Source organism: Trichomycterus rosablanca, chromosome 4, assembly GCF_030014385.1.
Source record: "Trichomycterus rosablanca isolate fTriRos1 chromosome 4, fTriRos1.hap1, whole genome shotgun sequence".
Classification (NCBI taxonomy): Eukaryota; Metazoa; Chordata; class Actinopteri; order Siluriformes; family Trichomycteridae; genus Trichomycterus; species Trichomycterus rosablanca.
This window is the reverse complement of record NC_085991.1, coordinates 34849639-34875582: the sequence shown is the minus strand read 5'-3', so window position 1 is coordinate 34875582 and position 25944 is coordinate 34849639. Positions and strand designations below refer to the sequence as shown.

Below are 25944 nucleotides of genomic sequence, written 5' to 3'. Positions count from 1 at the left end.
TTGAAAAGCTGGGATAGGCTCCAGCACACATCACGACCCTAACTGGATAAGCGGTTAACAAAAGAGTGAGTGAGTTCATCTTATACTGTGCTTTAAATTATATTGGTCCACCATCTAATTGGCTATATTCAGTATATAACAGAAATAAAGCTACTGAAAAGGCAAAATAAATAAATAAATAACAATAATAATACATTTATCCACAGGAAGACACAGAAGAACTATTTCAAGCTGTTCTTTATTTTCTTCTTACATGCATAAGGTTGCTCATACATGTTGTACACCAGATTTGTGCCTTGTACAGCACCAGAATTCATAGGAACCTTGGTTTAAACCTAAACTCTGGTCCTTGTCTGTAAAGACCTTGGAAAATCCCCCCATATAGAAATAATTTTCATTCAGGTACTCTGATTTTCTTTTACCTGTGAATTGGCTACTTCAAACTGACCTCTTGAGCTCATGAGTTCGAATCTCAGCTCTGCTACTGGCAGATAGGGGCACCTATACGATGACCCAGTTTGCCGCTGACCTTTTCAAAGTGCCTCCAATAAGACAAACTGTTTGATATGACGTAGTAAAAGCAATTCAGGCAGTACAAACAACGCTTAACATAAACAAAGCTTAACATGACTTGTATTAAAACAATGAGTAAGTAATTCAATTAGTGGAGAGAACTTATGAGTAGTAATAATTAAGAGAGGTTTAGTGTTTCTGTGTGGTTCTTTGAGTACATTAAGCCACGTTAAGCTTTATTTTCTTAACAATAAGCATTTTAGACTCTTGGAAAAGCTGATTCTCAGCATTTCTCAGCACCACGAGCTATAACACAAGTTTAAAAGTGAAACAGTGAGGAAAAAACAGCTAAACGTAGATGCATTTTGATGCTTTCCGAGTGGATTTGACTGTTATTCCACACAATGATTGGCTTGTCTGTGGGTGGGGATGCAGGAGGGAATTCCTCATAACTGCTGCAATTACGACCTCTGCTGGCTGATTGACAGCGCTTGCACAGATATGGGGGATAATGAAGATCAGTGCGTGACTCTTCGTGAATGATACAGATCCCCATATGAACACACCTTGCGCAGGTGAACAAAAATGATCGGCTACCGCACACATATCAGAAGGGAGTCGTGGTGCTCCTCGGTCAGGAGTGGAGGTCAGAAAAATACATTATAAAAAAATGCATTTTCAGGGACCAAAATTTCTCCTTCTTTGTGCTATGGAAAAAAAATAATATGATGGCCATCTTCATTGAATTTCAGAGTCAGGCACGCTGACATTGCAGACATGCTAATCACTGCTTATACATCACAGTCTAACCAAAGCTTGGCTACCTGATGAGGATTTGCCAGGAGAGCATATGTAAGGTCTGATTAGTGGGCTCAGGCTCTAATTTCTCCTTTCTAGCTTGTCTGTGTGCCTTGTCCTGTAGCAGCAAATGAATCATTTATGACTTTCTGGAATCAGAGACCTTGAGCAAAAAGACAAAGGAGAGGCAGTAACTTTTGGCTAGGTTGAGAGCTATGACGGTGGCATCTGCTAAAAGCACTGGAGTACATTTCCCATGGTACACAGAGACCACCTGCATGACTGTAGTCTCTGCATTTGCAACTCTACACGCAATATCGGGCTTTTTACATGTTTTACACATGTTTTGTTTGGGCAGGTGAAAAAAATAGCATGAAAAATAGCGTGTGTGTGTGTGTGATGTAGTCGGCAGAACAACACAGGTTCTAAGACCTTGGTTTAATCCTTGCCTAACATTATTCTTTGTATAAGGTTTCTTCATGACTTCTATTTCTGCCTTGCACTCAGTGTTTCCATATGAATGAATAAATACTTTTTTTTTTTCAATAGTGTTGCCGTGTGTTGGCTCGGGATTTTTGCCTTGCCACGGGGCTCAAAGTTCACCTGAACTTTTTTTAAAAGCACCTTTAATGAGACAAACTGTTTGATATGACATAGTTAAAGCAATTCAGGCAGTACGAACATGACTTATTGTACTAAAACAATGACTAAGGAATTTCATTAGTGGAGAGAACTTATGAGCAGTGATAATTAAGAGAAGTTTAGTGTCCCTGTAAATTAAACCATGTTAAGCTTTTTTTTTTTTAATGATAAGCGTTTTAAAACTCTCTCGGAAAAGCTGATTCTCACAGTTTCTCAGCACCCCAAGCTATAACACAAGTTTGAAAGTGAAACAGTGAGGAAAATCCAGCTTAACATACATGCAGAGTGAATTTGACTGTTATTCCACACAAATGCAGATTCGTCTCATATTCGCACTTTGATGACGTTTTACCGCTCAAGCCAACAGCTAAGCAAAGCCGCAGTTTGCGCCGAGGCTCTGTTAACACTGACCATCTTCAGTTATGATCATCTGGACATTTGGAGAAATCAAAAAGAGCAGCGTGATGGGGAGAGGTAGTGTAGGTGCTGTACGGTGACACCTCGCCCTCTGTTATTTACTGTACATGATAAAGTTATAAAGATATACACTCCACTTTTTCAAGTTCCTCTATGTGTTGGTATTCGTTAACCTTTCAAAAACATGATTAAGGTAAATTGGTTGCTTTAATTGGCCCCTTGGAGTAAATAAGTAAACAAAAGTGTGGGTGTGTGATGGCATCCAATGATCTGGCATCAAAAGGAAAAAAAGATTAGATATAGAGATTAGATTAGATAAAGAGCTACAGAAATAAAGAACGCCAAAGAGAAATGGAGGAAATAAGCACTAGCAGATGGAGGTCTGTCATACCCCACACTGTTTCGGTAACATGACAGAATATGGCTTTTGCCCCCACACGATCTGCTGTCATCAATACATATGAAAAAGCCCACATGAGCCCAGAGAAAACGTGGAACCACATCCTCTTCCAGTTCACAGCCAGAAACATTCATTCTCACCAACCCCCTGCTAGTCCCCCTTACAAAATCCAAATCCCCCTGCACTTCATTCGTTCTGTCATCCCTCTCCCCTCCCCCCCCCCCCCCCCCCCCCCCCCCCCCCCACTGCTGTTAATGCTGCACCCACTAATGAACGCGCCGGAGCGCACCGTGGGACGCGGCTGCAGTTATGAATCTATTATTAGCCCGGGCGTAGAGGGGCTTCTCATAACGTCTCGCCTTGATAAATGAGAGTTCATTAATTGGATGCTGAGAAAACACCCGTTTGCCACTTCTGACACGTCTGGATCCCCGAACAGACAAGTCCAGAGGACACGCAATTAAACGATGGCAGACGGAACGAAGGCTGGTTATTCGAGGCTGCGATGCAAGCCGATTAGCGGAGGAATGATATTAAGGCCGCAGCATAAACATATGATTATGAAAGCGATGAGACCGGCTGAGCTACATGGCTAGAGAGGAGCCAGATTAGGAGAATTAACTACAAATCTCAGATTCAAAACTGAAATGAGAATGTGGATGTGCATGTTTGATAGAAGAAGCCATGCATCGATTTCAGCTCGGCTTATTATTACTCTGGCATGACCATCTTAAATAAAAAATATAGCCGCTCAGGTGGCGCACCGGTAAAAACACACGCTGGAACCAGAGCTGGGATCTCAAATACATTGTATCGAATCTCAGCTCTGCCTACCGTCTAAGGCTGAGCGGCCACATTAACAACGATTGGCCTGTTGTTCAAATTTGGGCGGGACTAAACTCTGTTGGCTGATTGATGGCACCTGCACAGAGATGAGTAAAGAGTGCTCTCAGGGTGTGTCCTCTCCGCTGAGCTGCACTGCACTTGTCAAAGTGTAGGAGATAAAATGCATACGGCATGCTGCCCACGTGTCGGAGGGGGCATGGGTTAGCTTCGTTCTCCTAGGGATAGGCATTGTTGGAGAGGAAGCATGACATAGGGCAATTGGACGCACTAAAAGGGAGAAAAAGGGGAGAAAATGCATAAACAAAATATATATAAAAAAATATATGTATAAATCTATTTATGGATTTTGTTTTGGGTTGGTTAATTATAACCAATAAAATTATCTCCATGGTTACTACTGAGTCAGTCTATAGTAGCTTATCCTTCCCAGTCAAGTGTGAGATTAGTACAATGGTACCTTGAAACCTGATGTGAATTGGTTCTGGAAATGGCGTCGAGTTTTAAAGGCGTTGATTTTCAAAATATTTTTTTCCCATAAGGATGTATGGGAAACCTGTTAATGCGTTCCACGTTCCCATGGAACTGCATATATTTTAGGCTAATGTAAATGGGGTTGTTCTTGACAGTTATGCATTAAAAATAACACATACTGTATAATATAAAATACAATTGCAGAACAGTTAAAAGTCTATAAACAAAATACAACAAAACCTGCACTTTACCTTTATTTATTTATGTTTTCTTATGTTTCTTAATCGTGGAGATGCTTGATTCCTTAGCAAGTTCAGTAAAGGCGTATTCACGTGAGAAGCGGTAATAACGTGACTTATTGTACTAAAACAATGAGCGAGAAATTTCATTAGTGGAGAGTGTTTTAGGCTCTCTCAGAAAAGCTGATTCTCACAATTTCTCAGAACCCCGAGCTATAACACAAGTTTAAAAGTGAAACAGTGAGGAAAATCCATGACGCTTTCAGGATGAAGTTTCAAGGTACCACTGTATTACTGTACCAGTAGAATGTACCAATAAATGTTTACTTTGCTGGTGCTAGCACACCACTGAGGAGAGTTTGAACTCGCAAGTTCAAATCTCAGAACCACCAAACTGGCTGGGCATGCACACAAACACAGTATGCTGTGTCTGAGGGCTGCCACCACTATATGCAATCTCCGGTGCTGCTCCGGGAATGCTCTCTAAAACCGTGGGTATTAATATGCAACTCCACCAGCCTCCTCTATCCTGGAAAGACTTTCCACAAGATTTTGAAGTGTGTTTGTGGGAATCTGCTGGTATGATCTTATTACTGCACCACCTGAAAGCCCTAATATCTGCCTGTAAGTAACACATGTTAAAATTGCCTGTTCAGGAAATAGCTGGAATACATCCTGGACAGCGCACTGATTTATCACAGGGTCACACTCACACATGCACTAAATCACAAGTCAGGACAATTTAGATTTGCTCATACATCCAAACTAGGGAACTCAACCAGACAAAGAAAGAACATGTAAAACTCTTCACAGACAGTGTATTGACCTTTCCTGTCTTTTACTGTGCATTAAACAGGCAGCACGGTGGCTCAGTGGGTAGCACTGTCGCTTCAAAGCAGGGTCCTGTGTTTGATCCCCAGGTGGGGCGGTCCGGGTCTGTGGAGTTTGCATGTTCTCCCTATGTCTTCTTGGGTTTCCTCCAACAGTCCAAAATAATACAAATGAGGTGAATTGGAGACACAAAATTCTCCATCACTGTGTGTTTGACATGTTAAACTTTTGAACTGATGAATCTTGTGTAACGAGTAAGTACCATTTATGTCATGAATGGAACCAAAGTGTGTAAAACATGATGTTAAAATCCTAATAAATAAATAAATACATAAATGTTGTGCAATAATAACCTATTTTTTAAAATATATACTTGCTGAATATCTGCTGAAAATCAAAAAACAAAATGACCATTCCCAGTGAAAGTAGTAATAGAATTTTAGAATAGAAGTAAAGGTCACAATACTTGTCTAAGCCTGTGGGCTACAGGTTGAGAACCACTGATTTAGAGGCTTTAAAATAGGTTGGAAATGTCATGTGATAATGTCGATACATAAAACCTTAGGAAAATAAACAAGGACTTAAAAAAGACAAAAAAAATCAAGAAATAGGAAAAATAGTTTTCATTCAAGATAAATGTGAAAGAGCAACAGCCAGACAGACAGTTACACTGATCAGCCATCACATTAAAACCACCTCCTTGTTTCTACACTCACTGTCCATTTTATCAGCTCCACTTCCCATAAAGAAGCACTTTGTAGTTCTACAATTACTGACTGTAGTCCATCTGTTTCTCTGCATACCTTTTTAGCCTGATTTCACTCTTTTTCAATGGTCAGGACCCTCACAGGACCACCACAGAGCAGGTATTATTTAGGTGGTGAAAGATTCTCAGCACTGCAGTGACACTGACATGGTGGTGGTGTGTTAGTGTGTGTTGTGCTGGTATCAGTGGATCAGAAACAGCAGTGCTGCTGGAGTTTTTAAATACTGTGTCTATTAGACACTCCTACCTAGTTGGGTCACCTTGTAGATGTAAAGTCAGAGACAATCGCTCATCTATGCTGCTGTTTGAGTGGGTCATCTTCTAGACCTTCATCAGTGGTCACAGGGCGCTGCCTACGGGCCGCTGTTGGCTGGATATTTTTGGTTGGTTGACTATTCTCAGTCCAGCAGTGACAGTGAGGTGATTAAAAACTCCATCAGCGCTGATGTGTCTTATCCACTCATACCAGCACAACACACACTAACACACCTCCACCATGTCAGTATCACTGCAGTGCTGAGAATGACCCACCACCCAAATAATATCTGCTCTGTAGGGGTCCTGGGAGAGTTTTGACCATTGAAGAACAGCATGAAAGGGGGCTAACAAAGCATGCAGAGAAAAAAAATGGACTACAGTCAGTAATTGTAGAACTACAAAGTGCGTCTATATGGTAAGTGAAGCCAATAAAATGGACAATCTGTGTAGAAACAAGGAGGTGGTTTTAATGTTAAGGCTGATCGATGTATAACATTTTGGGTTTTTTTTTTTATTATTTATCTCAGATCCAGGTGAAAACCAAGAACCCGTTAAGTCAGACAGAAACTGTCTCTCTCTCTCAACTAAAACAATTTCATGTTATTTGTGAGGCACAGGCAAAATTAGATTTTTTTCCTTTCTCTGAGAAGTGTGAGACAGGTAGACTGGAAAGGACACAAGGTTAGAGAGTGATGTGTGTTCCCTGCAGTCATTCAGGCAGATAAAGCAGGGCATCATGGTACATACAGTACCTGTGTGGAAAGGTTGAGACCCTCCCTCTGGTTTTGGCTGTCTGTCAAAATGGTGATAACTGTTTCCTTGATTTGATTTTCTATCTGCATTTGCATTTTATGGCTTTATTTATTTAGTTATTTATTTGAATATAGAGACACGCAAGTCTGTGTGTGTGTGTATGTGTGTGATGTTGATCTTCAGATAAGATGTACTGTAAGTTCAGATGTAATGTATGATGTTTAGATCTTTTACGTTAACCGAGCTGTTTAGGCCTGTAGCCATAGACAATTTTTTTGAGAACTGATATTTCCTTGTAAGAAAAAAATATGTGTGTGTGTGTGAGAGAGAGTGAGTGTCAAGTAAACAGTAGATTTAAAAAGCCACCTGCAGTGCACCTCTTTCTTTTTCTCATCACCTTCAACCGATAACAAGTTTAGCCTCAGGCAAGGCAAAAAATATATAAATAAATACAAATACAAATAAAAATAAATACACAGAATTTTACTTTTAAACAGAAAGACACAACCAGGCAGATTTAACAGATTACATCTATTTCGGCATGCTTGTATGCACACGATGTAAAAACGCAATCATCAGCTCTTTCTTTTCAAACTAGCCGTTCCATTTCAGCACTACAATCTTTCCAAAATAAATTATGTTTTTCAGCATTCAGTATTAAATAACATGGCATTTATATATTAAAATATCTGATTTTAAGTCCAGCTGAGCTACGCGTGTATCTGTTTTTAAAATATACATATTATTAAAGGCGCTCAGGTGGCACAGTGGTAAATTACGTTGGCTCGCTATCGCTGGAATCCAGAGTTTGGGCTATGTCTGGGGTTGGTTGAGGCCTTGCATTGGGTTGTGTTACTGGATTGTTCCCAGTGATTCCAAAAAAGCCAGACCCAACAGGTCCCAGACCATGATAAAGCAGTGTAAGAAAATGAATTGAAATATTATTAAAATGGATTCATCTATTTTTTATGTGACAATGAAAGTGATGTGTTTGACAGGTGTTAGGAAAAAGGAAAATATCTTCCAAAAAACTGCTTTTAAACTTGGCTCCTGTTTTAAATTTTAAATTTTTTGACACACAATTTAGTGAAGTAAGGTGAACTGCAGGAAATGTCATTCATATTCATATAATTTTAATCTAACATGATGTATGTAACCCAAAGCTTAAAATAATACACCCCTCAAAGCCTAAAATAATAATCTAAAGGTAGTGCTGTCAGATCGAATTTGGCACATGTCTTCAGACTCACACATCATACATTATTATGAACTGACAGCACAAGTATTAATGTTTATAAATCTGTGACTTGGAAACTGATGTTACAAAGTCAGAAAAAGGAAACATAGGGAACTCTGAAAACAAGGCGTGGATGACGAGGCATGAGCAGCACCCTGACCCCACCAACCAATGTGGATTTATAGGTGGGGTACAGCTCTGGGGCAGCTTGCTCATCCAAGACGGTTGTGTTGTGTTGCCAAAAATGTGCCAAGTAAGTTCCCAGAAAGAGATGAACGTGTGCTGGTCTCATACATCAGCAGAAATCTAGGACTGGGCTGCTCGGGTGGTGCAGCGGTAAAACACACTAGCACACCAGAGCTGGGATTTCGAATACATCGTATCGAATCTCAGCTCTGCCATCCGGCTGGGCTGGGCAGCTATATAAACAACTTTTGGCTGTTGTTCATACAGGGTTAGGAAGTCAGAGAGGGACCTCATAACTGATGAATTACGACCTCTGCTGGCTGGTTGATGGTGCACAGCGTAGAGGAATAATGCTGATCAGGGTGTGACTCTCCATGCACAGGGCTGATTCGCATATGAACTCGGCTGGTGCAGGTAAAAAAATGCAGTCTGCTACTGCACACATATCGGAGGGGACGTGTGTCAGTTTGCTCTTCTCAATCAGGGGCGGGGGTCAGCACCAGTAGAGAGGAAGCATAATGCAATTGGGTAAAAATTGGATGTGCTAAAAATCAGGAGAAAATGCAAAATACATAAATAAATGTGGACTGGACAGAGACTGGCCTCACTGGTTCCAGAGAAAAGCAGATTGCCAAACAGAGGAGCTGGCCAATCTGTAAGTGTGAAACTGTCGTATGTAGAAACACTCCCACCTGGAGCAAATTAACACTCAATGTGGCGTAGGTGATCATCAGTTTTAGAGAAACTGACAGATTAATTATCCTTGCCCACTCTGCCTGCCATAACTGGCATGGCAGATGAAGCAAGATTCTGCAACCAGGCTCATCTGGACCCTTTACAGCCATATACTGCTATACAGTACATTGTTTATACAGTTAATGCAACTTTTTATTTAGTAAATTCCTAACTCTGCCATGTAAAACTGCCTGTAGTGTTTTTAAATATTAATAAAATAACATAGCATTACTAATTGTTCTAATGTTTTTTAAGGTCAATACTGTACTTTATGTAAATACATTTACTATATGCATACAAAATAACATTGCATGTACAGTTAAAATAGCATATTAATTGCAAGTTGTCATGGTATGCATGAATAGGTTAGTCAATAAGAATATACCTAAACTTAAGGTTAGTGTCAATGTAAAGTAACCACAACAAACCAAATATGCTGTAGTTTGAGTATTACAAATAGAGGACAAAACAGGACAGCTGACATGTTAGGGCCATGAACTAGTTGAATAGTTGGTACCATTATGCAAGCACAAGACTGGTAATAAGAGTCTGGATTGAGCTTGAAACAGGTCCCATCGGGTCATGTTTCTCCAGCATTTCTTTTCAGAAAAGGCTTTAGGGTTAGAAAAATAAACATGAAAAATAAAATATATTTGCCTTTAAATGCTTAAAAAACACTTTTTTTAATTATAGTAATTATACTGCATTAATTTAATTAAAATTAATAACATTTTATGAAATGCAAAAAAGATCTTTCAGCTTGTGAGAAGTATTAGTGCACATGAAAAAATCATGGTACGCCAAAAGATATAATACAGAAGTGGCAGTACTGCTTACTATAGTATTCAGTGCTGGCGCATTTTAAGCACTGGGTATGCTACAATTTCTGTCTTACTTGAAGTCGCCATTTGAAGCTAATTAACTAGCATGTACATAGTTAGTGATGTTGTCTAATGTGTAGCCCCTTCTTCAGAATGCTAAGACAGATCCTCGAAAAACAAAAAGCTGATTGGTCAGATTTTCCTGTGATTTTGCTTATAGGGTGCGTTCGAAAACCTCGTGATCTCTCTACATAGACAGCATTTTCGTCATCCTACACGCGCTCCCGAGAAGTAGACTGTTCGAAATCCTAGATGCCTTAATATGCTCACTAGTTAGGCATCTTAAAATTTCAATGGTATTTTGACTTAAGAACGAGTGAGCATCCGATGCAGCCTTAGCGGTGAAGGCAATCCCAGCATTCAATGCGGCACAACTTTTCTCACAGAAAAATAAAAAACATGGCGGACGGTGCGGAGAAAGAAACGGAGTTATTTTCAAACGTAAATAAATTACTATTGATTTTAAATTTGTATAAATGTGTATGTGTATTTATTTGCAAGTTCAGGCTTGTCAGGGACAGTTTAACTGTTTTCAGTACACGGAGGGAGATATGCTAGCACGTTGTGCCACCTCATCCCATTGGTTTGAATGGCATGATGCTAACTGTGTTAGCTTAGTAAGCGAAACCCGATGTTATCACTAAGTAGTGCATTCGAATAACTTGCTTTATGAGTCGATGACATTAGAATTCTCTCTACTTAGGCAGCTGCCTATGTAGACAGTAAGACAGCAAGGCAGCTCACTAGGTTTTCGAACACACCCATAGATTCCTAATGTCATTCTAATGCGTAGTTTGATTGGTTAGTACCACCCTTGGACAGATATGCTTCTTATAGCAGCCTTGAAAACGGTTGTTCAAAAAGTTTCCATACTTTTTGAAAAATTCTATTTATTAATAATTTTAAAAACAAATGACTTCACTTTTCTACATAGTCACCTTCCTTTGCGATGCATTTTTTCCAGTGTCGTACCAATTTTTTTAATGCCATCAGCAAAAATGCCACTTCAGTAACAACTGATGCACTGCTGCTTTCACATCATCATCACATGCAAATCTTCTTCCCCTTAAAGCTTCCTTGAGCGGTCCAAAAAGGTGGAGATCAGATGGCGCTAAATCTGGACTATAAGCTCTCTCAGACACGACCAAGTCTCTCAGACACGACCAATCACTACTCCTCCTGTTTCCGCCCTCACTGTTTACAACCAAAATATAAATGTACTTTTTTGCATGCATCTGTTTGTTACCCCTTTTCTGCAGTGTTAGAAGGTCCTGACTGCACACTACTGATTAAATATAAGAAGGTTAATATAATACATTGCTCCACACCTAGTTATTTGACGGAGGTGGTATGAAATATACGTATTCATGCTACATAGTGCACCATAGATTATACAAACTCAAAGCAGCCTGTTTAACAATATGGGGACAGAAACAGTAGGATTACCCAGGTCTAAAATATAATAAGGAAAAAGCCACAGCAAGGAACAGATAAAACACATTATAAAAATGCAATTTCCAAACATGTAACATCTGGTGGAGGAAGATTATCCCAGGACAATTAAGATTAATATTGAAGAGGTCCCGGTATTAAAATGGCACCACTTGATTTGTAATAAAATGCAGATTTAGAGATGATTTAAGTCTCTGGAGTAACAAGGTGAAAAGGAGAACACGAGGTGGGTGAGTGTGTGTCCGTGCATTAGTGTGATTTTGTATGGGTGTGCGTTCAGGGATTAAAATGATTTATGTCTTGCTGGCATGCCTTCCTTTTCACAACACGAGAGGTAAAGACTATGTCATCAGTCATATCACTCCACCGTTTTTCAACTGCTCCAAACACACTCCATTTCACCTCAGCCTCACCTTCTAGAGTAGATTTCTGAAAGCCCACAGGGCATCCAATTCCTGGTCTACTCCCTGTTCCCCATTAGAGGCCACACTTGACCTAAAGTCTCCGTCTATAACATAATGAGAACCTGCCGGAATTTGAATGCGTTAGGAAAGGTCAGCCATGACAGGCGTGAGTGGCGGCCATGTTGTTTTAGCCTTGATTAATGTTCCCCGCAGAATACTAAAACATCAAGCTGCAGAGAATGAAAAACTGCTCTTAATTGTGGGTAAATATTTATCCACGTCTGCTCAGAGACACTTATGGTATTTTATTTGGTAATAGCTGTGACCCTGGGTGTTTAAAAACCATTTAAGCGGTGTTGTTTCAGAGACAAATGACGACTTTGTTTTTGCTAGCCAATGCCAACTGCTAATGGTGTACCAGTGCTCAGCTAGCAGTACAACAGCAATACTTGTTGGCACTGCTTAAACAGATCTGAGCTGTACATACAGAAATTCTTAGTTCTGGTTTAGCAGCGCTGGTGCAAATATAAAGAATTAGCATTGCTAGAAGGATTTTCTCACTGGCAATATTTTTGTATTTTGTTAGCAATAGCAGTGGTAGCTTTATTAAATTATAGTAGCATGTTTAGAGACAAATAAGGGTTGTGCAATTGTCACACCTGCTAATGAAGCAACCAGCTATGTCAAAGGCCGCAGAAGGATGCTGTGTGTATGCAGGTACTATGCATATTCAGTAGCAAACCAACCATTACACAAGCGCCAAAAACACAGAGAACAAAAACTGAACTCAGAATACTAATTTTAGCAATTCATTAAGTGAAAATGTAAACAGCATACACAGACATCTATTATATAAAGAAAATTATATGCATCCAGCTATGTAGCAACTGTTTAGGAAAGGCCATTTCCTACTCCAGAATGACTGTGCCACTGTGCTTGGTTTATGGGCACAAATTCCCACAATCATAATTCAAACTCCTAGAATAAGCCTTCTCAGAAGAGTGGCTGTTGTTCTAGATGAACAGATCACTCTATTTTAGAGGTCACTCTATTTTTGTACATCTGCTTTTAAAATATGATGTCCAACAAGCTTATTGTCAGGTGTCCAAATACTTTTTTATTTGTCATATATACATATACAGACGTGCAATACAACAAAATTCTTTCTTCGCATATCCCAGCTTGTTTGTAAGCTGGGGTCAGAGCGCAGGGTCAGCCATCGTATGGCACCCCTTGAGCAGATAGGGCTAAGGGCCTTGCTCAAGGGCCCAACTTTGAGCTGGGATTCAAACTCTCAATCCTTCAGTTGATAGCCCAAAGCTATACCCACTAGGCTACCACTGTGAATCTGCATATGTGTAAAACCATGCACTTATTGTGTATCAAAGTAGTAAAAGTGCTTTACATGCTATTCTAATTTGAGCCTTAGAAAATTATATCTTAAAAACAGGCAGCGAGTTTTAAAAGTGAATATTTTCCAATAAAGTGGCTCATGAGACAATAGATATGTGTCTATTGTACCTTTAGGTCTGATTTTCTCCTGCTTTAAATGCAAATGCCATATAGCAGCGGTTTATTATTCCTGCTCTTCTTCTAAGAGGAAAAAAAGAGCACGTTTTCAGTTGAGAAACATACACTGCCTGGTCAAAAAAAGGTCACCACCTGGATTTAACTAAGCAAATAGGTAAGAGCCTCCCATTGGATAATTACTGCATGTGTGATTATGTTTCAGCTGGCAACAAGTTATTTAACCCTAACTGATGCAGTGAGTAGCTTCTCATTTGTTAAACAACCATGTTGAAAGACACATCCTGTGGTCGTGGAAAAGATGTTAATCTGTTTCAGAAGGGTCAAATTATTGGCATGCATCAAGCAGAGAAAACATCTAAGGAGATTGCTGAAACTACTCAAATCGGGTTAAGAACTGTCCAACGCATTATTAAAAAGTGGAAGGACAGTGGGGAAACATCATCATCGAGGAAGGAATGTGGTCGGAAAAAAATCTTGAATGATCGTGATCGGCAATCACTTAAACGTTTGGTGAAATCAAATGGTAGAAAAACTCCAGTAGGAAATGTTTAATAGTGAAAGTAAGAGCATTTCCACACGCACAATGCGAAGGGAACTCAAGAGATTGGGACTAAACAACTGTGTAGTCTTAAGAAAACCACTTGTCAGTGAGGCTAACCGTCAAAAACGGCTTCAGTTTGCTAGGGAGCATAAAGATTGGACTCTGGAGCAATGGAAGAAGGTCATGTGGTCTGATGAGTCCAGATTTACCCTGTTCCAGAGTGATGGGCGCATCAGGGTAAGAAGAGAGGCGGCTGAAGTGATGCACCCATCATGCCTAGTGCTCACCGTACAAGCCTGTGGGGGCAGTGCTATGATCTGGGGTTGCTGCAGTTGGTCAGGTCTAGGTTCAGCAACGTTATGTGCCCAAAGAATGAGGTCAGCTGACTACCTGAATATACTGAACGACCAGGTTATTCCATCAATTGATTGACAATGCCAGGATTCATCGGGCTCAAATTGTGAAAGAGTGGTTCAGGGAGCATGAGACCTCATTTTCACACATGGATTGGCCACCACAGAGTCCAGACCTGAATCCCATTGAGAATCTTTGGGATGTGCTGGAGAAGACTTTGTGCAGTGGTCCAAATCTCCCATCATCAATACAAGATCTTGGGGAAAATTTAATGCAACTCTGGACAGAAATAAATGTTGTGACATTGCAGAAGCTTGTGGAAACAATGCCACAGTGAATGCGTGCCGTAATCAAAGCTAAAGGCCGTCCAACAAAATATTAGAGTGTGTGACCTTTTTTTTTGGCCAGGCAGTGTATAAAGTCATAATGTTACCACTAGGGCTGGGACCGATCCGATCGGTATTGGTTCAATATTGGCCCAAATCACTGGATCGGATATCGGAAGGAAAAAACGTTTAATCAGATCCAAAACTGAATTGATTTGAATTGATTTTGAAGAGGACATCTGTGGCTAAACGGGAAACGGTGTAGTTTGTTTTATTTCATAACACTAATGGATTAATCGTTGAGGATGTAAGAGATCTCCAAGCCGGGAGAAGATAGATACGTTTGTTTATTTTTTATTATTTAATTGTTTCATTTTTATTGTTAATAAATAATATTTTTTATTATTTATTTTATGTTTTTTTTTTTGCTGCCTCTTTAAGGTGTAGACTTGAGAGACATCTAGAATTTTATATTGAAATTATAATTTATTTGTTAAATACAATAAATGAAGTTTAGTTTTAGACTCAGATGGTCAAATCATTCATCAGATTTGTTTGAAAGGAGTGCAAAGCTGGTGATCGTTTTTGTGTATTATTGGGTTTATGTAAACATACTTCGTTTCAACACTTTTGCATTACTTTTACTTTATCTCAAACAGTAAAGAAATTAGTAACTGGTTAAGAAGCTAACAGGTTTGAAATCCTAAGTCACAGGTTTGGGAAGTTGTAGCCTAGTGGTTAAGGTACTGGAATAGTAATCAAAAGGCCACTGGTTCAAGCATCACCACTGCCAGGTAGTCACTGTTGGGCCCTTAAGCAAGGCCATTAAACCTCAATTGCTTGCTTAAACAGTATACTGTAGCAGTACTGTAAGATGCTTGGATAAAAGTGTCTGCTACATGCCGTAAATGTAAATAATAACTAATAATTCTCTCTTATATTGAGTGTAAGACTGTGGAACTAAATTTAGCCCATTGTTTATGTCCATGATTCCATTCTGTGTGTGTGTGTGTGTGTGTGTGTGTGTGTGTGTGTGTGTGTGTGTGTATATATGTGTAGGCATGTTTGAATGTGGGTATGTGAATATGTCCTTAGGGTGGGAAGTGAGTATTGTGAGTGGATTTGAAGGCCCATTCTGCGAATTAAGCCACGGTCTGGTTTTGTCACTTCATCTAAACCTGGTGACAGTTAAGCAGTGCGGGCGGCTTTTATCATCACACAAATGGCAGCTCCACTGCCACCCTAAAACCGCTTTTGCTAAATTGCCAACTTGGCCGAGATCAAGTCTTAGAGATGATACGCTTGCCCAGAGATGAAACAATAAGCAGATAGAGAGCGTGATGGCGAGAGAGCGAGAACATGAAGCGAAAAGCTTCAGATTAGTAAAGAATGTGCACAATTTTGGATGAGAGCATTTTATCTCATCTCACATTTAATCCGGCACCGAGGCAGAAGAGCTGGAGCATTGCTAAGCTCGTTCTACAGTGCTTTCGTTTTACCTGTAGACTTGCTATTATTCCTGTAAACACACAGACATGCATGAACACACACACACAATTAAACCTGAGAGCCGCCCCTAAACCAGGTGAATCCCTGTAGGTCTGTATTCGTAGCTAATCCTTTTCCCGGAAGGCGTAAAAAGCCCTGTTCTCTCTCATTTTGGTCAGGCTCATGTTACATTGTGGTAATTGTCTAAGAGTTAATGTGTGGTAAGCTAGCTTTTCTTTATATGACAACAACCTTTAGTCCATGTTGGCCTCTTTCATCCTCCCTTCAAATCTCAGCTCATTGTTCAGAAGAATATTTTGTGTTCTTTTGTTCTTTTCTTTTTGTGTATTTTGGAATGTGGGAGGTTACAGAGTTTAAGGAGAACAAAAACGTACATAAAAAAGTTGTTTACACTAAAACAACTCTAAAACAAGCCTGAAACACATTTTGTACCAGACATTTTAGACATTCCAGTCTGTCTGCTGTAAACCTCTCTTGTTTTTAGCATGACGTCTCAACCTCTCTCATTTGGAGGCAGAAAAGACCACAATTAGGAGCTCAGTAGGAAAAATAATGGTTGTGAGGACTGGAATGAAATGTGTCATGCCCCAGGCATATTTCACATGACATTTCAATAATTATGTGCCAATGCATATTCAACTCTCAACAGGCATTAGACAAAAAGTGACACCTGCTTTAATTTCTCATATTTTCAAGTGTTTGTTTTATTTTTAGCTGCCTCTCCCCAGACCATGCATTTTATCTTCCCACACTGACAGATGTCAAGAATACTGCTGTCAGGAGAATTCATGGTTGTTGTTTACATTTATTTGTACAGTGTTCATTGTGATGCAGATAGCCTTTTGTGTACATGTGCATGTTCCTTAAAAAGATACAACACAAGGCTACCAAATGACTCGGCATTGAAGTGTTCCCCCTGTTTATTTCTGGAAGATTTGAACTGTTTGTTCTTTAGAGATGATGATGTGGTCAGAAGTCCAAAAGAGCAGAACTGGCCTGCCCATTACTATCTTCTGTTTTAGAGTGACGTTGGCTAATATTGTGTGTATATGAGTGAAGAACAATAAGCACCCTAGGCCAAAAAAAAGTTGCTGTTCTAACATGCTGTCCTGCAATAAGGAAATTGCTGATTTAATGAGAAAATAGGGCAAAATGCCAACTTAATGCCAGGTTGACGAATTATAAATGTGTTTTAGAGTTCTGTGTTATTTTAGATGAAATCAAAAGAAATCAAATGCTTAAAATAGCATGGTCTCACATTTAAAATTTAATTTATTCATGTTAAATTCTATTAATTAATTCTATTTTCCAAATTTTTCCACAAAATCAGGTTTAAATATTATCAATCAGAGGTTGGAACAGTGGCTCAGTGGGCAGCACTGTCGCCTCACAGCAGTGGGTAGCACTGTCGGTTTAATTCCCAGGTGGACTGGTGCGGGTCCTTTCTGTGCAGTTTGCATGTTCTCCCCGTGTCTGTGTGGGTTTTCTCCACACAATCCAAAGACATGCAAGTGGATTGTCCATGACTGTGTTTGACATTAAACTGATGAATCTTGTGTAACCAGTAACTACCTGTCCTGTCATGAATGTAACCAAAGTGTGTAAAACATGACGTTAAAGTCCTAATAAATAAATATATAATAAGTCATTCGATATATATACAAGAAAATGTTTAACCTGTAGCATCACATTTCTTTGGTAATACGAGAATGTCCAGATTTTCATCCATATGCCCTAGCAATCTCATTCGCAAAAATGGATTTACAAAAATACCAAGCCATTTTTTTGGAGGAACATTACACCTTCTGTGGAAAAAAAAGAAGCTTGGCGATATCTTGCCTTTCCAGCAAGACAATGATCCCAAACACACTTCCAAGTCAACCAAAGCTTGGTTAAGGAATAATTCCTGGAATATCCTGAAGTGGCCTTTTCATTCTCCAGATTTAATCAAACCTCAATGAGCTGGAATCAAGACAAAATGATGTTCCACCAAGTACTGAGACTGGGGATTAAATAATGGTGAACATTTGATTTTCCAGTGCTTTGTAAAAATAACCTAAGTACCAGAAGAAAACTCACATAAGGACAATGTCACACAGAAAAACACTGGTGCTGGCCAATTTCCTTAAACACAATTGATAATCTAGCATTTAGCATAATAGCATTTATCATCTGTACTTGGGTTGTGATTCGTTAAATTGGTGAAAATCATTAGTTCGGTCATTCATTTATATTGAGTATCCACTTTATTATGGATGTGGTTGTGGTTAGTCCAGAAACATTAGGCACAAGGCACCCTGGACCAGCACTACTTGATGTGCTATAAATTTGCCTTCATAGTGATAATTGATCAAGCATTTACCACAGTAACCATAATCTTTGGGAGGAATGCTGGGAAGAGCTTGGTGGTGATTGGTGGAAAAGAAGGATGCTTCTGCCCATGTATGGTTCTATAAATACAAAGGAGACTCGACTACCTGTATATTTGTGTTAAATACCTTCTTTATTGGTCTATAATCTAGATGGCTTTAATAGATTTCTTCATATTCGATTAGAGGTTTACTGGGATTGAAGATATCAGAATATGAAATTTACATAAGCTTATTTAAAATCCAGCAATGACCAGCTCACTGATGTGCATGTAAACTCAAAATATATTAGGACCAGACTGTCGCTGTGCCTAATCATCTGGCTAGGAGGACTAAGTTTGAAGGCAGTTGCAGTCTGTCTTGGTCCTGCTGTGACTGACTGTTGAAAAGGTCACATAGGTCATGCTGAGTGGCATGGACTGAGCTAGGAGCAAAGCAACCCATACCGAGATGCATGTAGGGGGCTTGACCTATATGCCACTGTGCAACACTCACAAACTAACCTTAACTTTTTTTTTTTCTTCTCAAACAAGCTCTGCTGTACCAAACATCTGCTGAACATGACTTATGGAAACAGCTCATCTTTTCTTAAAGTGCAAAGATTTTAAACAAAATAAATAAGAGATAGAAAATAATGTGGGTGGGGGAGGGTCAGGAGGATATGCTATAAACACCAGTTGTATTGGGGCTAAAAAGGTACAATTCATTTTTACTCATAGTCCTAAGTGCTTATTTGTGCTTGTTGTGCACATTTGCATTTTTTTTTTTTTTTTTTTTAATGTATTTACTTATTTATTTTATAAGGACATTACATAGAGACAATGAAAAAACACTAAACCTGCTGTGAAATCGTTCCACCCAATCCCCTTCCAAACAACTAATAATCTAGTATTTAGCACATCTATCATCCTTGAGTATAGATAGTGTGTTGGGGTTGTGATTGGTAAAAATGGTGGACATTAATCATTCATACACTTACACCGATCAGCCATAACATTAAAACCACTTCCATGTTTCTACACTCACTGTCTATTCTATCAGCTCCATCAGCGCTGCTGTGTCTGATCCACTCATACCAGCACAACACACACTAACACACCACCACCATGTCATTGTCACTGCAGTGCTGAAAATGATCCACCACCTAAATAATACTTACTCTGTAGTGGTCCTGTGGGGGTCCTGACCATTAAATAACAGAGTAAACGCAGGCTAAAAAAGTATGTAGAGAAACAGATGGACTACAGTCAGTAATTGTAGAACTACAAAGTGCTTCTATATGGTAAGTGGAGCTGATAAAATGGACAGTGAGTGTAGAAACAAGGAGGTGGTTTTAATGTTATGGCTGATCAGTGTATATAGAAAGGATCTTCAAAAAGTTTCTGCACTTTTATATTTTGGTTGGAAACGGTGAAGGGGGGAAGGGGTAGTAATTGGTTGTGTCTGAAAGACTAAGAGGGAGCTTATAGTTTGAATTTAGCGCCATCTGATTTCCACCTTTTTGGATGCTCAAACAAGCTTTAAGGGGAAGAAAATTTTCATGTGATGATGTGAAAGCAGCGGTGCATCAGGGGTTATACGCTCAACCAAAAACATTTTTTGCTGATGGCATTAAAAAGTTGGTACGACACTGAGAAAAATGCATCAGAAGGTGATTATGTAGAAAAGTGATGTAATTTGTTTTTAAAATTCTTAATAAATAGAGTTTAAAAAGTGCAGAAACTTTTTGAAGAACCCCGGTATCTTAAATAACCACTTTATGACAGTCATGGTTGTGGTCAGTCAAGAAACATTGTGCACTAGGCACCCTGGACCAGATGCCAACACTCCAGGACTCCAGCGCTATCTGCTGTGCTCTAAAATTGTCCTAATAGTGATAACCAATCTAGCATTTACCAAAGAAGAAACCACAATCTGTTGAAAGAGATAGTGGGTGCTGGGTGGTGATTGTTGGGAAAAAAAGTAAGCACAGGTTTTATTTTGATCAAGGTCATGGTAGGACCAGGCCATAAAATTGAGACTTGTAAAATCTATCAGACATAGAGAGAAGGTGACAAATTCCAGACAAAAATCGCTCAAGGTCTAGAATCAATGCCTGCTCTGTATTGGACATGTAATATGAGATCGCAGATGATGTTTTAGTTGCAAGGCAGGTTTCATCTGACTTTTTGGCCTTTTGCTCTGCCTTTCAGTCTGAATCCACTATCTCTCCTTTATCCTGCTTAATTTCAGTCTTGGTAATTAAGCAAATTTGATGCCTGATGAGATTGCAGGTACTTCAAAGGCTTACCACAAACCCGATGGTGAGCATTTCATTTATCTGAAAGGTCTTGGTGCCACCTCTGCTGCCTGCCTGGGTTTCTAATAAGAGCACATTCATTTAAAGAGCCAGGCCCTACTTTATATGGAGAAACGTGCTCTTTTTGCCAAGCGGAACAAAACAACACCAGTGAAGTGCTGTTAATGTGGGCATTTTGGGTTGTAGTGAGGTGGTAATTAATTACATTTATCATTAAACAAGAAACCAAAGACAGCCATTTAATTCCACCAACAAATGCTGTTAACACATCCTATTATTAAGTGTTTTACCACTGCTGTATTCTATCCAGGGTCGTGGTGTGTCCGAATCACGGGGCGGAAGGAGGGAAACACCCTGGACAGGTCGCCAGTCCATCACATGGCTAATAAATATAATAATAACAATATATAACAATATATTTAATTTTATTTGCATGCCTTTAACACCATATTAGTCAGACTTTCCTGAAATCACTGAGTACAATGCGTTAATACACCATAGGCAAAATGCCAACCCATCATGGGGCCTCTCTCAGTCTAGCCTTCAGACATAACCATTGTCTGTTTTACCACTGCTGTATTCTATCCAGGGTCGTAGTGCGTCCAAATCACTGGGCGAAAGGCAGGAAACACCCTGGACAGGTCGCCAGTCCATCACAGGGCTATAATGTATTTAAAAATGAATAAAAACTTGGTGATATTCTTTTTTTTTTTTTTTAGCTACAAACTGGTTAAGCAAGTATGTTTTGTTTCATAGATTTGACAGCAGCTATAGATATTCCTCTGGGGCACATTCAAGCTTTAACAAGATATGTAAAGTTCATCAGCAGGTCTTTGTGATCCTGTGGGATTTAACAAACAGCCAGTGTAGGCTGAATATGACAGACCTAACAAGTACTTTAGATTTAAGGATTTGTATTTAAAACAAAATAAAACTGGAAAGCAATGCAGGTGACGAGCACTATTTTTTTTTACTGCACACCCTGGAGTGTTGAATGTAGCCGACGGTCAGCTGGAGCACCGTTATGCAGAGCAGTGAGTCATAACTCTTGAGGCATACTCTCAGTCAAAATAGTTTAGACAGCCTAGTACAGTCTGAGAGAATGTGACAACGTGGCATAAGAGTGCAAAACAACTGTTAAAAATGCCAGGGGTTAGAGCTCATACATGGCTAAAAAAAAAAAAAAGTAAAGAACATCAGCTCACCTAATATATGAGTATCACACTCTTTTTGGCATACCCTACACCCAATAAAACCCTAGTATATACACCGACCAAGCATAACATTATGACAACTGACAGGTGAAGTGAATAACACTGATTATCTCTTCATCACGGCACCTGTTAGTGGGTGGGATATATTAGGCAGCAAGTGAAAATTTTATCCTCAAAGTTGATGTGTTAGAAGTCTGACAAGTTTGACAAGTGCCAAATTGCATCTCCAAAACTGCAGCTCTTGTGGAGTGTTCCCGGTCTGGGGTCATGGGCTCATTGATGCATGAGGGGAGCAAAGCCTGGCCCGTGTGGCCCGATCCAACAGACGAGCTACTGTAGCTTAAATTGCTGAAGAAGTTAATGCTGGTTCTGATAGAAAGGTGTCAGAATACACAGTGCATCACAGTTGCAGGGCTGTTTTGGCAGCAAATGGTGGACCAACACAATATTAGGAAGGTGGTCATAATGTTATGTCTGAAGGTGTATGCTGAGTCACATGACATTCTACTTTTGCTAAAGTGTAACATTTTTAACAACCACAGTAGCATGAGGTAAAGCACTATAGGAAGGTCCCTCATGTGAGGATAATTTGCTTTAAGGTTGGCATTCCAGTCGACCCAGGGTACTTCTTAGTACTTTTAATGTTCTGGTTTCTGTAGCTACCATAATACATTATATTATATATCACAACTGTCCTTTTTTATGTGTATAAACACCCCATATTAAGACCCCTAAGTGTACCACATTCATCATAAAGCTGTAGACCCTAGGAGTATAGGCCTGTGTTAATCTTATTTTATTCGTTTTTAGTAGCCAGTTCATCCAGCTAGAGTTATAGTGGGTCAAAAATTGTAGCTAGAGTGTAGTACACACAAATCATGACCACGATAAAGAAGTGGATGAAAATGAATAAACTAATAAGTAGTTACATGTCTGAAGATTAGTTAGACTAACTGTGTTTTAATTATCTGTGACCTTTCTCATTTGGGGGATTAGAACAACCAAACCATGCCAGCTAAACATCCCTGTGACATCTGTATTGCTTACAATCTGCCTGTGTTTCTAACACACTAGCCACCTTTAAAGGCCAGTGTAAACATATTGAGTGCCAAAGCTTTGGCTGTTTTGCCATGAATGACAAAAATGCTCAAAGTTACAATGTCCAGCACCATCCTGCAGACTGCACTGTCCAACAGAAAGGTGATTATTAGGCGCTCAGGTGGCGGAGTGGTAAAACACACTAGTACATCAGAGCTGACATTTCGAACTCGTCGTTTCGAATCTCAGCTCTGCTATCCGGCAGGCTGGGCGCCTACATAAACAACGATTGGCTGTTGTTCATATAGGGTGGGAGTCGGACGGGACCTTATATCTGCTGGTTGATTGATGGTGCCTGCACAGAGACTAGGGATAATGCGTTGATCAGGGTGTGGCTCTCCGTACACAAAGATGATCTGCATATGAACTCTCCTCGTGCAGGTGAAAAGATGCAGTCGGCTACTGCATACGTGTCGGAGGGGGTGTGTGTCAGTCTCGGCTCTCCTTAACCAGGGTGGAGATCAACATCAGTAGAGAGGAAGCATAATGCAATTGGGTAATTGAATACGCTAAAGTCGGGAGAAAAAGGGGAGGTGATAGCTAGATTCTAGCTTTTCTATTTCTAGAGTTGCTAATTAATCTGCGCTTGATACCTCTGGACCCAGGTATGTAATGTATGAACAGCTTAGCAATGGGAATAATGACCAAATATTAATAACACTCCATCTGTGCAATTTGGAATAACAACAAAAATTGTAGCTAAAGTGTACTACACACTATTCTCTCTCTCTCTCTCTCTCTCTCTCTCTCTCTCTCTCTCTCTCTCTCTCTCTCTCTCTCTCTTGTTTCTGTTGTTTCATCTCTTTGGCATGCTGCTCTCTACTGTGAGCTTTTGCTTTGCACTTTAATATCCTTCAGAGAGGCACCATTTCTGTCAATATTGTATCGATTGAGGTGGGCGTGGGTGTGTGAGAGTACATGCGTGTGTGAGAACCAGTTTGTTTTAGCCCATGGGAGTTCAGAGGTGTGTCATGCATCAGCATAGCGGTGAAAAGACTGTGGTAGGAGGAACTACATTTGGCTGACACACAGCTAAATAACAAAGGCTAAAATGACAAAAAGAGAATGCTTACTAGCCGGGGCATAAAAACATGCATACAGATTAAATGTGAGGGAAATGTATTTGAATGAGGTGTTGGGTCATTAGCGAGGAATTCATCTTTTGGTGTGGATAACTTGGGATGGCACTGTCTGTAACATCTGCTAAACTCTACCATACCACTTTAAAAGTATCACTGCACTCTGGATCACACTGAACTCTGTACTATTCACAAGTGTATCATATCATCTGTATATAGCATGCGTATTTGCAAATTTGCACATGTCACTATTGCACTATTTACACCAGCACAAACAATAATGTATATATTGTATATATCTGCTATACTTATATACTTTACTTTAATTTTTCTCATTCATTACCCATTCATTTAGCCACTTTTAGTCACCTTTGATCACTCTGTAATTATTATACTAGTCTATACACTGTACAATCAGCATTATCTGTTTAATAGTCTTAATTTATGTCTCCACATTTCACTTATCTGGTCACTTCTGCACTTTAAGTGTAATATACAGTATATAAATATTATCTATGTTGCACTTCTGGTTAGATGCTACTGGATTTCATTGGCTCTGTTCTTGTACTCTGCACAATGACAATACAGTTGAATCTAATTTAATCTAATCTGTGCAAAATAGACATCCAGTGACTGCCAGGGCAATAACACACATTTCTATCACTTTCTTTAATGGTTAAAAACAAACTAAAAAAACAAAGATGAAACTGGTAGGCGATTGGGTGGTGCTGTGGTAAAGTTTGTTAGCTAACTCTAGCTGGGATCCAGGGCCAGGGTTTGAATCCCCAATAGTGCTATCAGCTGGTCTGGCATATCCATCTATACATGATTGGCTCTGTCTGAGGGTGGTAATTGTGTTAAATAGTGTTATCCAAAGCGACTTACAATTGTGATCATATAGAATCCAAGCAACTGACGGTTAAAGGCCTTGCTCAAGGGTCCAACAGTGGCAACCTGGCAGATGTGAGGCTTGAACCTGCAACCAACAAAATTAGTTTTCTAATCACTGAGCTAACACTGAGGCCCTGCAATGAATTGGTGTCAGTCCAGGGTGTTTTACTGCATTTTGTCCAGGAACTCATGTAAAGCCCAACCCACCCTGACCCTGCCCAAGATAAAGCAATAGTAAAAATGAATGAAATAGCTGGTTTAATTCTAGATTTACACAATTGTTGAAAATTGCAGTCTATAGATTTATAGATTACAGGTACAGACACTTAAATCACTAGGTACTCTCACCTCTCAACCAAGCAGAAGGTGGACTGGCTGCTTTAAATAATTCTATAAGTGAGAGATTAAATGTAAGTGAAGGGTGGTTACACACTCAGCACTGATTGTTTCATGGTGGATCCAGACCTAACACAATCATAACCAGGATGAAGCAGTTGATGAAAATGAATAATCTAATAAGTAGTCGCACTTCTGATGATTAGTCAGACTAATTGTGTTTATCAGTGACCTTCCTCATTTGGGGGATTAGTACAATCAAACCATGCCAGCAAAACATCCCTGCAACATCTGCATTTTTCTAGTCATTTATTTGTTTTATGTCATCTGCTGTAGTTCCAAAATGGCACAGTTCCCAACACACTAGCCACCTTTAAAGGCCAGTGTTAACATATCAAGTGCTAAAGCTTTGGATGTTTTGCCCCGCATGACGAAAAAAGCTCAAAGTTACAATGTTGCTATGACACTAAGCAACAAAACAACACAGATTTTCACACACTGTCTTGTGTTGCGGTAGATCCAGCTCCAGTTCTTGACATCAAGTCATAGCAGTTGTCCTGGTTTCGTAG

At 39.6% G+C, this 25944-nt stretch overlaps 1 protein-coding gene across 2 annotated transcripts in view; it reads right to left on the bottom strand.

Annotated features, from left to right (window-relative positions):
• The window catches only part of pcdh7b (protocadherin 7b), a 224898-nt gene that overhangs the window by 78879 nt on the left and 120075 nt on the right, over window positions 1–25944 (bottom strand). The window lies entirely within an intron of this gene.